Source organism: Saimiri boliviensis, chromosome 14 (assembly GCF_048565385.1).
Source record: "Saimiri boliviensis isolate mSaiBol1 chromosome 14, mSaiBol1.pri, whole genome shotgun sequence".
Lineage (NCBI taxonomy): Eukaryota > Metazoa > Chordata > Mammalia > Primates > Cebidae > Saimiri > Saimiri boliviensis.
Window position 1 is genome coordinate 50,234,025 of NC_133462.1, and position 12,765 is coordinate 50,246,789.

General features: G+C 39.0%; 1 protein-coding gene and 1 non-coding gene across 10 annotated transcripts in view; one reads left to right on the plus strand and one right to left on the minus strand.

The window, feature by feature from the left end:
* Nucleotides 1–12,765, minus strand: part of PPP1R12B (protein phosphatase 1 regulatory subunit 12B) — a 256,766-nt gene that overhangs the window by 198,953 nt on the left and 45,048 nt on the right. For 2 of the 9 annotated variants that reach the window (XM_074385027.1, XM_074385028.1), the window contains one exon: nucleotides 1,082–1,165. The exons of the other annotated variants lie outside the window; for them this stretch is intronic. The gene's annotated coding sequence lies outside the window, so the exon portion shown is untranslated. The remainder of the gene's footprint in view (nucleotides 1–1,081; nucleotides 1,166–12,765) is intronic. 9 annotated transcript variants of the gene reach the window in all.
* Nucleotides 4,524–4,627, plus strand: LOC120362851 (U6 spliceosomal RNA). Its single transcript, XR_005578651.1, has one exon. It is a non-coding gene; the product is annotated as a U6 spliceosomal RNA (small nuclear RNA).

Here is a 12,765-nt window from a genome sequence, read left to right on the forward strand (position 1 = left end):
TCACACATGAAGTAAAAGATTCATTCAAAGTACAAGTTAAACCAATGGGTTTTAATGTAACAGAGTAAAAAAAGTCCATTGACATGGTTTCAGTTTCCACACTGCACAAACATTTAAGAAAGTCATGTCTTAAACTACCATTTCTAAAACTTACATTTAAAAAACTGTCAGGTTGGGTGCAATGGCTCATGCCTATAATCCCAACTCTTTGGGAGGTGGATCACCTGAGGTCAGGAGACCAGCCTGAGATCACCTGAGACCAGCCTGGCCAACATGGTGAAACACTGTCTCTATTAAAAATACAAAAACTAGACAGGTATGGTGGTGCACACCTGTAATCCTAACTACTCAGGAGACTGAGGCACAAGAATCGCTTGAACCCAAGAGGTAGAGGTTGCAGTGAGTCAGGATTGCGCCACTGCACTCTAGCCTGGGCCACAGAAACTCTGTCTCAAAAAAAGAAACAAACAAACCATCACTTGTTGGAATTTGGTATAATATCCAAGAAAAACAACTACAATTGTCTGAACAGACTATTAAAATGTTCCTCCCTTTTCCAAATATATACTTTTGAGAGGCCAGATTTTACATACTTTCCTCAAGATAATATATCACAACAGTGAATACAGATATTAAAAGAAATTTGTAAAAATGTAAAACAGTATCATTATTTTTAATTAAAATGTCATTTATATTAACATGTAATCAGGGTCATCGTTGCTTTAGATTACTTAATAACTACATATTTTAAAAATTTCTCAGTAACATATAATAACCAATACAAACAAAGTTCTCTTAAATTTTAGGAGTCCTTAATGAATACATTTTTTAATATATAAATTTTTTATTGCACTTTAGGTTCTAGAGTACATGTGTAGAACATGCAGGGTTGTTGCATAGGTACATACATGGCAATGTGGTTTGCTGCCTCCATCCCCCCGTAATCTATATCTGGCATTTCTCCCCATGTTATCCCTCCCCAACCTCCCTACCCACTGCTGTCCTGTATTCCCCCACAACAGACCCCAGTGTGCAATGCTCCCCTCCTTGTTTCCATGTGTTCTCACTGTTCAACACCCACCTATGAATGAGAACATGCGGTGTTTTTTTTCTGTTCTTGGTGTCAGTTTGCTGAGAATGATGGTTTCCAGATTCATCCATGTCCCTACAAAGGACACGAACTCATTGTTTTTTATGGCTGCATGGATTTTTAGGCATAAAGGAATCCTGAGATCAGTTTAATAACCACTGTCTTCAATCAAATATACCAAAAGATATTTCATGGTGATAATGAACACTATTTAAACAGGAAAAGTTACTATAGAAAGAATTAAAGTTAGAACTCTAGAGGACCCTTGTAACTACAGGACTTAAGTAGCACATATCATACCAAGAGAACTTACAGGAACTCCCTTCAGAGATCAGAGATAAACCTCCTATCAATCCTGCCTAGAAAGGGATGAATGAAAAAAGGTTGATTTCATTTAGATGAAAATTTAATTAGGTAACTTGGTTACAAAAAAGCATCTTTGTTATTTTTTCCCAAAATAAATGATACTCCTTTTACAGTTACTGAGATTAGCTAAAAATATCCATCTATGTTTGATTTGATGCTATATATTTCTCCAATCTGACCTTCTGGCCAATCTGACTGTTATATGTTATAGCCAATACTCACAATGGTCTCCTTTTCAATAGCAGCTCCAGAAATTACATTTCTTCTATGATGTTTTCTTAGATTTATCAACTTCCACAAGCATACCCCATTCTTCACCATGTAAAATGTTTCATAATTATTTATCATATTTACACATAGTTCATAAGTATGTCTATCAATAAATTGGTCATACAGTGTATGTCTGCGTTTGCAATACCATATGGCAAGGTCTGGCCAACTCATTACAGAGTATCTCAATAAAAACTGTAAATAAACACTTTTATTTTTCTTTTTTGTAAATAAACATTTTTAAGTAAAAGGATGGAAGGGGACACTTTCAAAAAGGTACTGAAGTTCAAGAAGAAAAAGGTATTTTAAAGGTTGTACTAAAACACTCTTTGCCCTTAATAATAACTCCTATATCAAGAAGGTCAAATGTGCTGTCTAAACCTGTGTAGGCCAGGACAGCTGGGTCAACTGCTTCTTGCTGGGTTGCAAAATTTCTTTGGCTCAGAAAGAACAATCTAAATGCTTAGCTCTAATGTTCACACCACCGTCAAGCAGACTTTTAGAAGCTAATGTTTTCAAGATCATTCTTTGGCCTTTAAAGACGACAGCAGCCACATTCCAGAGGCTCTAAAATAAGCCCAGCTAGTCCAGGTATCAAATGGGAGAAAAATTATCTTTTCTCTTTCCTCCCCCTTACTTCTCCTCTTTCTTAATCTCCTTCACCCCATCACTACTTCAGTTCTCTTCTTTTAAATTTTGTGATATTGTATCTATATATCTCAAATCCTTGATACAAAAAAAATTTTAAGACTAGGCCTTGCTATGTTGCCGGGGCTTGTCTTGAACTCTTGGGCTCAAAAAGCCTCTTGCCTCAGCCTTCCAAGTAGCTGAGACTACAGGTACGTACATGCCACTACAGCCAGTCTGATACAAAATTTTTATGAGAATGACAATCTAAGAAAGTTTGAGAGAACAACAACAAAACTAGCCTAATCCAAAAATGTAATGTGGTGATCATCAATCTGTGAAGAACCATCTTGGAGAAAATAAAGGATGCCAACTGTTTAAATCATTCCCCATACCCTCCACAAAATGAAGAACAATATTGTTGCAAACACCAGTTTTGGCCAGGCATTGCGGCTCACACTTGTAGTTCCAGCACTTTGGGAGGCCAAGGTGGGAGAAGTCTGTGCAACATATTGAGACTCAATTTCTATTTATAAAATAAATAAAAACATCAGCTTTGGAGTCAGACAGACCAGGGCTTGCATACCTGCTCTACGGATATGTACAACCTAGAGTGGGGTATTTAACCTACATTTTAAGTGTATATACTCATCTATAGCATTGAGAATACCACCTACTTCCTAAGGTTTTGTAAAGATTTAAGGAGATAAGCCCTTGGAATAGTTCCTGACTTTGTTATTGTTAAGGCAACAGTTTAACATACAGCAACTGCCTCAAGGGGGAAAAAAAACACAAAAAGTACTTATTTCTCACTGATCACAGCCCTCCCCACCCCCAGTACCTTACAGGAGGAAAGCTGTTTGGTTAAAAATGTCATTGAACTAACAAGATTCTGGAGCTTGTTTTTAAGTCTAACTGCAGAAAAGTCCCTGTCTAATGTTCAGAATCTCATGGGTTCTTAAATTCAGGAGCTATATGAATAAAATTGTTGCACCTGGTTAAGGTGGAAGAGCATCATTGTTGTAGATGAGACCAATTAACAGAGTGGTAGGACACTCTCATGAAGCACCTTGGAGTGACTGTTCTCTTACTCTCTTTCTCTCTCTCTCTTTTTCTTTTTTGCCTCTAGAAGAAGGAATATGACTAAAGCATGGATGAGAGACGCACAGTTCCTGAAAACCTTCTCAAGTGAATAACGACTAAATTTAGATGCCCTTCTGCCCACTCCATCTGCAGCTGTGCTGCTGACTCATTCACGACTGAAGCATGGTAGATGAGCAGATTCGCCCACTTATAAAACTATGTCCAGGGACATGAACTTCAACACCATGCCTCTACACAGAGCTATGCTAAACCTTCCAGAGAGATAGGTCTTTCCTTTTCTTGGGAAGCAGGCTAAACAAGTTTTTGATGTTACCCAAGATAATGGGGAAATTCTTTGCATTTGGCCCAGATTCCTTCTGATGCAGTTTAAGTCCATTTCCTCCTATTTTGTATTCCTGAAGACACATCAAATTTTACTAAAGTAACAACGTGTTCTAAGCTCCTTAAGAAATAGAGATATGACTTAATTACTAGTCTGAAGGAACTGTTTAGAAAAACTGCTGGGTAACAAATTAAAGCTTCCTAATGTCAGCATGTCATATTTGTCTGGCAATGATAATCTCCAAGGAAAAATACTTGATTTTACCAATAATCTGGGGAAAGAGCACTGTGATCTCACTACTGTACCTGATATTGCTCTCTCCATATCAAAGGCAAAAGTGGCTGATGATCAATCAGTGCCAGGGTTAAATCTGGGAGTACAGAGAAGGCCTTACAAAACAAAGCCTCCTCGGTTCCCAAAATAGCCTGCAACTGTCGCCACCAGCAAGTGCCAGCTTTCAGAGCTGACCTTGCTGTTGTGTCTCAGAATACCACTAACACTACCTGCCTTGGCCTCAGAGCAACTCTCTTCCCCATAAAACCCAGCTCCAAGTGTCTGGGCATATGTTAGACTAGAAGCTGGGCTTAGTGCAGCCTAACACCTACTTAATTTGGATTTTTCAGCCCACACTTTCCTTGATTTCAACAAATCATGCGGACAAAATTATTGAGGAAGTATATCAAAAAACACCACCAAAAGAGTAAAAACGCAGTCCACAGAGTGGGAGAAAATATTAGCACATCAGTGCTCACTTCAGCAGTACATACACTAAAATTGCAACGATATAGAGATTAGCATGGCCCCTACGTAAGGATGACAAGCAAATTCATGAAGGATTCCATACTTTTATAAGCAAAAATATATGTACATAATAAATTTTTAAATGTCAAATTATATATCTGTTGAGGGATTAATATCCAGAGTATATCAAGAACTCCTAAAACTCAACAACAAAAAACAATCAACCTGATTGGAAAATGGGCAAAAACAAATGGACATGTCTCCAAAGATATACAAATGACCAATAAGCATATGAAAAAATGCTCAATGTCACTAATCATTAGGGAAATGCAAATCAAAACTACAATGAGATGCCACCTCATTCTTATTAAGATGGCTATTATCAAAAAAACAAAATAGGCCTGTAGTCCCAGTTACTTGGGAGGCTGAGACAGGAGGACCACTTGAGCCCAGGAGATTGAGGCTGCAATCAGCTATGACAACACTGCTGCACTCAAGCCTGGGCAACACGCAAGACCCCATTTCTAAAAATAAATAACAAAATATAAAAATAAAATTTTAGCAGGCATGGAAATTTTTCAGAAGTATTGGCAAGGCTGTAGAGAAATTAAAACCCTTGTGCACTGTTCAGGGGAATGTAAACTAGTATAGCCTCTATGGAAAACAGTATGGAACTTCCTCAAAAAGTTAAAAATAGAATTTCTATTCTATTCAAAAATAGAATTTTAAGTTCAGAAGAATTCTGGGTATATACTCAAAATAACTGAGGCTGAGCATGGTGGTTCATGCCTGTAATCCTAGCACTTTGGGAGGCTGAGGTGGGTGGATTGCCTTAGCTCAGGAGTTCAAGACCAGCCTGGGCAACATGGTGAAACCCTGTCTCTACCAAAATACAAAAAATTAGCTGGGCATGGTGGCACACGCCTGTAATCCCAGCTACTCAGGAGGCTAAGGCACGAGAATTCCTTGAAGCTGGGAGGTGGAGTTGCCAGTGAATGGAGACTGCGCTACTGTACTCCATCCTGGGTGACAGAATGACACACTGTTTAAAAAAAAAAAAAAGAAAAGAAAGAAAGAAAAGAAAAGAGATAATAATAATTGAAAACAGGGTCTCAAAGAGATATGCGTATACCCATGTTCACAGCAGCCTTATTCACAGTAGCTTCAATGCGGAAGCAATGGAAGAGCCCATTGATGGGTGAATGGATAAGTGAAATACAGTATACACATATAATGTGTATATACCAGAGGGAATGTGGCCCTGATGACACCTTGATTTTAAACTTCTGGCCTCCAGAACTGTGAGAGAATAATTGACTAATTTTGTTTTAGGCTACCAAGTTTGTGTTAATTTGTTACAGAAGCCACAGGAAACTAATAAAGTTGCCATAGAATAGGGAATCAGAACCTAGACAGTCTGCCATATCCTCAATACTAGTAACTGAAAATCACAGCTGTAACTGATCCCTTCTTTGACAGATCAATAAATTTATCATACAACTTTTTAAAAGACAACTACATTAAATAGGAACTTTTTTTTTTTTTTTCTGAGATGGAGTTTCGCTCTTGTTACCCAGGCTGGAGTGCAATGGCGTGATCTCGGCTCACCGCAACCTCCGCCTCCTGGGTTCGGGCAATTCTCCTGCCTCAGCCTCCTGAAATAGAAACTTCTTTTTTTTTTTTTTTTTTTTTTTTTTTTTTTTTTTTTTTTTGAGACGGAGTTTCGCTCTTGTTACCCAGGCTGGAGTGCAATGGCGCGATCTCGGCTCACCGCAACCTCCGCCTCCCGGGCTCAGGCAATTCTCCTGCCTCAGCCTCCTAAGTAGCTGGGATTACAGGCACGCGCCACCATGCCCAGCTAATTTTTTGTATTTTTAGTAGAGACGGGGTTTCACCATGTTGACCAGGATGGTCTCGATCTCTCGACCTCGTGATCCACCCGCCTCGGCCTCCCAAAGTGCTGGGATTACAGGCTTGAGCCACCGCGCCCGGCTACTTCTTTTTTTTTTTTGAGACGGAGTTTCGCTCTTGTTACCCAGGCTGGAGTGCAATGGTGTGATCTTGGCTCACCGCAACCTCCGCCTCCTGGGTTCAGGCAATTCTCCTGCCTCAGCCTCCTGAGCTGGGATAACAGGCAGGTGCCACCACGCCCCGCTAATTTTTGTAGTTTTAGTAGAGACGGGGTTTCACCATGTTGACCAGGATGGTCTCAATCTCTTGACCTCGTGATCCGCCTGCCTCAGCCTCCCAAAGTGCTGGGATTACAGGCGTGAGCCACCGCGCCCTGCCTGAAATAGAAACTTTTAAACCAATCTCTAGCTCAAATAGCAAAACCCTGAAAGAATTAATCATGGTTCTCACATGAAGCATTGTACTGAAGGTATTCTGGCTAAGGACTGAAACGGGGATAGAAATACTGATTGATGAGGTCCCTGTGAAACCCAGCATTTCTAAGCTCAAAGTCCCCTTGCCCCAACTAGTCAGCCAAGGAATCATACGCCAAGAAACTATACAGCTGTCCCTCAGTATCCATGGGAGACTGGTTGCAAGACCCCCTGCAGATACCCAAATCCACTGAGGGTCAAGTTCCTTAAATAAAAAGGCATAGTATTTGCACATAACCTATGCACATCCTTTCTGATACTTTAAATTATCTCTAGATTACTTAAAATGCCCAATACACTATAAATACTACATAGTTATTATACTGTACTGTGTGTTTGTATTATTTTCATTAATATTAAATTTTTATTTTTCCTAAATATTTTCAATCTGCAGTTGGTTGAATCCATGGATGCAGAACCCGTGGATATGAAGGGCCAGTAGTACAAATAAATTAAAGGTGATAAACAACTCAGTAAATTTGGCAATCTCCACCATCAGGAGATCTTTACTACAGGAGGGCTTTAACATATTAGTAGTTAAGATTGACTGATCCAGAGCTTGAATCAATCCTCCCAAGTACCTGTCTCTCCATTCCAATCATGATATAATGTAACTACTGCTTCAGTGGGAATCATCACAGCAGTCTGCTCCAACATGACAGGTGACCCCAGCAACTGTCTGCCCTGTGTGAGAGACTCATAACCCTTTTGGCAGAGACAGTTTGGCACTCAAATGGTGAGAATTACATCTGATTATGTACTTAGTGGTCAGGCAGGCTCTGGACATAGATCTGTACGCTTTCAAGAGAGACAGCCAAGAGAGAGCAGAAGTAAAGAATTTTCCATGAAGTAACATACTTATTAAGATTTTGTTCTCAGTAAACTGGCATATTACCTCAAGACTGCAAATGTTTACAAGTTAGGACCAGAGAACATCTTCCTTCAATTAAGAACATGTATCATATTGCCTAAGGGTTAACAGTACTTAAATTTCAAAAATGTGTTCGTTTTGTATTCTAACAAGCCCTTCCCTTGTTTCCCTCAATCTTCTCTATTCCCCATGCTTTTATTCACCTAAATGAAGAAAACTTATTAGGCTGTCTTACAACATGGCAACATTTGCACTACACTTGGTTATACATGTCTGAGCTCTTGTCATCAAGCCATGTTTTTATTTTTAAGTTGAGAAGAAAGAAGATGAAGGGCTGAGAAAATGAAATCTGCATTTTTCTCAAAGCTCATGAGTCATATTCAAACAGAAGTTGTATAGTCCCAATCTCTAAATCTCTACTTTGTTACTCTCTGATAATTCTAATTTTAAGGAACAATAAATGTGGCCTACTAATTGTGATAAAAATCTCAAGTATGATTTTCTTTCAGATCAAAGGTGTCTACATAGCTAAGTAACTCTGACACTTACATGTAAGTAAGAAAGTTCTGTTGAAATTGCCTTCTTACAAATTCTGCAAATAAAAGCTGAGACACACTAAGTAATGGAATGATACACCTTAACAAACTTGATCAAAGAGATTATTTGCAAAAAGTCTATTATAATAAAGTAGTAAAGGAAGAAAAGAATGTGGAAGCTGGGGCAATAAGCATTAGTACTTTTCATGTTACAAATGAAGACACAGCCTTAGAAAAGTTAAATGATTCTCATTTAAGGTCACATATTCAGTCACAGAACCACCTAGATGCTTTCTACCTACCAATTTAGACATGTCTGAAATAGAGCTCATGGCCAGAGTCAAGAAACTACTTGGTTCATGGAACATTTTCAATGCTTGATACCATCTACCTAAATATAGCTTCATTTTAGTATATACAGTGTACACTGATACTAGTCTAGCCCTCCACTGATTTTTTATAAGGAATGTGGCCAATTGGTCAACTTGAGTTGGCTACTCTTAACTAAACTACATGCAAAACACAAAGATCTCATTAAAGTGTTTTGGTTACAACTCTGTTTATTAGCATGAGTCTGGATTAGAGACCTCCTTCATATCTTGGCTACCTGTCTTAACCACAGCCCCCAATGGTCTACCCTGCTGCCAAGTTGGCATGTAGAGTAAATTGTTGTCCCATGGAGAAGGATGTTTCTATTTAACTCCAGATCACTCTGTGCCCATAAACAAGTGTTTCACAAGCCACAAGAGCACAGTCTGAAAGCTATGGCATGGGCAATGCTCCATAGCTATCAAGCAAGCCTGAGGAAAAGAAGGCAGGCAATTCTGGGATCTGAATTGAGTAAGGAGTGAATGCCACAAAGAAATTACAGGCAGTTTAAATCTGCAGAAACTATAAATCAGCACACCAAATATTACCCCTAAAAGGAGATATTAAGTAAAAGATTATTTTCCCAGCATATTTTCATCAAGAGTTTTACACAGCAAAAGCGAATATTAGTCCATATCACTTATTGTCATGTCCCCCTACATGTAGAGTACTACATGGTAAAAGATACAAGAGAAAGCAGTTTTATATCCCCACCCAGCATAGCATACAGTTAAGACTTCCTGAATTCAAATCCCAGGTCTACCAGTTAAGTAGTTTTGTGTTCTTGGAACAAGTTATTTCTGTCTGCTTCAGGTTCCTCATCTGTTAAGTTATCATACCAATCATAAGAACTACTTCATGAAGTTACAATTAGGATTAAATGAGCTAATGTATATAAAAACACTTCGTTCCCGGCACATAGTAAAATGTTATGTGTTAGCTGCTATTATTATATTTTCCTTGCATAGTCTTTAGAGTTAACAAAGCACCATCCTTTCTACACAAGAGGAAAAATGATATACTTAAACATAAATATAGTTCTATGTAATGTTATATTTAAATATAAATATAAGCTCTATGTAAGTTCCTGTACATGTGAACAGATCACATGGTTTCATTCATAAGGGACGAAAGTTAATTAAAGTCAGGATTAGAGCAAAGGAAAAACAATGGGCCAGGGCTCCAATGCTGACTCCTATAGCTGGTAAAGAAAGTTGAGGGGCTTTAGACTGTGTTTTACCATAACAGAGTCACTGGCTGCTGAGGGTCCACCAAGTCTAATTTTAGCACAAGCAGAGAATCTAAGAAGATAGATTTAAGTTCTGGATCAGACGCTGACTCACATTACCAAAGAATAGGTTAAGAATTTGTCTCAGTAATCAGTGTTGCCCGACTGTAATATGCATTTCCATTTATTCATGTAACAAATACTTACTAAGGCCTGTACCACATTAGACATGGTCCTCAGACAGAGATGTAGGACTAAAAAATGATTCAGACTTTACCATTTAGTGGTGGAAAGAGACATGTAAATGATATAATGCAACAGAAATCATCTCTAATATAAAATGAGAGGAAAGTACAAAGTGTTGCAGTGCATAGTAAGTAGTTAGTAATGGTCCAGGGGTGAGAGAAAATACCTCCCAGAATAAACATTATTTACTTGAGTTACAAAAAAGAAAGGGAGCACTGAAACAGCAGCAATGAAAAGAATCTAAAGCAAAGAGAATAACATAAGCAAAGGTTTGGAAGAGGGAGAAAATGACTGTTTTTTGGCATAATGTGAATTTGGTATGTATAGACTAAGAAAGGGGTGGAGATATGCACAGAAATTTAAGTAGGGCTTCATTTGCTATACTGAGAAATTGAAACTTTACCCTAGGCTAGTGGAAAATAGAAGGAAGTGGCTGGTAGGGTACATTGACAGCCATGAAGTTTCCTCTATCCTGTCCCATGATAAAGAGTTTGAAGCTAGAAACCCTCCATTCCTTGTTCCAGCCTCCTGAATCAAGACCAATACATTTGTTTTGGTGAGCCACCATGTCCGGCCAACCATTTCTTGATGTATTCATGACAAACACTTAAGACGCTGCTGTAGGCCAGGTGTGGTGCCTCACGCCTGTAGTTCCAGTACTTTGGGCGACCGAGGTAGGTGGATCACGAGGTCAGGAGTTCAAGACCATCCTGGCCAACACAGTGAAACCCCATCTCTACTAAAATACAAAAAAATTAGCCGGGCATGATGGTGTGTGCCTGTAATCCCAGCTACTCGGGAGGCAGAGGCAGGGGAATCACTTGAAACTGAGAGGTAGAGGTTGCAGTAAGTTGAGATCGCGCCACTGCACTTCAGCCTGGGTGACAGAGCAAGACTCCGTCTCAAAAAAAAAAAAAAAAAAAAGACACTGCTGTATTTTAGATGGATCAAACCTACTTAATTTTTAATCCTAAAGTAGAGAGATGCAATTGGGGGCCTTCCATGTAGAAAGTGGGGTCAGGAGGCCAAGAAAGGGAATATGAATGTATATCCAAGTCACTCAGGAACTTTTATGCAGGTGCTAGAAACTTATGTCAAAGTGGCCACAAGATTGTTTAATAGGAGACGAACGAATGTAACTCCATGTTTACTGCTAGAAACCAAAGCTTTGTGTAAAATCTTGAATTTATGGGAGGGAGGGTAGGAAAGCCTGTACCTGTCTGTTCTTTTCCTGATCCCTTTCCCTCATTCCTAAACTGCAGGAGATTGAGCCCCTTTGGGCTTTGGTGACCCCATCACTGGGGTGTGTTTATTTGATGGTTGATTTTGCTGTACTGGGTATTTCCTTTCCAATTTTCTAATCATTTATTAACACATGCTGACTCTTCCCTTCCCTTCTCCTTTCCCTGGGAAAATACAATGAATAAATAAAGACTTATTGGTACTCAAAAAAAAAAAAAAAAAAAAAAAAGAGTTTGACCTGAGGCAACAGGGAGGTATTTCAGTTTTTAAACTAGAGTGATACTATCAGAATTGTATCTTAGAATGATAATTGCAGTGGGAACATGAAGATTGAACTGCTGGGAGGGAAAACTCATGAGAGATATCAGTGAGGAAATTGGAACCCAGGCTAAAAGAGGATGAGGTCTTGAAATAAGGTACTGGCAGCTAAGGCATTGCGAAGGACAAGGATTTGAGAAGTACCCCTGAGGTAGAATGAACAAAACAGAGTCACTTAGAATGTCAGTGGTGAGAAAGGATAACATGGAGATTAAAAGCTTAGGACCATGGGTGAATTGTGACATCACTTAGACAAAACAGGGAATATAAGGAAGTCTTAGAAGTCTTTTCTGTTTCTGATTCCCAACTAGTGCTAATTTCCCTTAAAGCCTAAGTGACTAACATCCAGGAACTATATTTAAGCAGCAAGCTAACATGTACTGTTGCCCTTTGCATATTAAATAATCCTAAAGTGAGCCTAGAGAAATCAGTGGCAACCAGCCTAGTCTCACAGCTGTTCCCTGCCCCACAGCAAAGTCCTGGTTGGGTCAGTGTCATGAATACCATGGCATAGGCCTGGCAAGGCATTATTGTACAGCAGCCTTGTACAACAGGGGAACTGAGGTTACAGTATAAGGTCTCAGCTATGGCTGAAATCTCTTTAAAGGCATGTGTTAGTGATAACAATGGTAACTTTATAATTCAAGAGGACACCCCTAATTTATTCTCAAAAACTGAAATCTTTAGAATAGAAAATGAGTTGGTAAATTAAATATATTGTTTGGCTCATATGGTATTTTAAAAATAAAAATTTTTTATAACTATCAAGCCAAAAAAAAAAAGAAAAATTTTTTGTACACGAAAGTTCTATATTTGAAACTCCTTTTTTTTTTTTTTTTTTTAAAGAGACAGGGTGTTGCTATGTTGCCCAGGCTGGAGTGCAGTTGCTATTCACAGGCGTGATCCCACTACTGATCAGCACGGGATTTTGACCTGCTCTGTTTCCAACCTGGGCCAGTTCACCCCTCCTTAGGCAACCTGGTGGTCCCCTGCTCCAGGGAGGTCACCATATTGATGCCAAACTTAGTGCGGACACCCGATCGGCATAGCA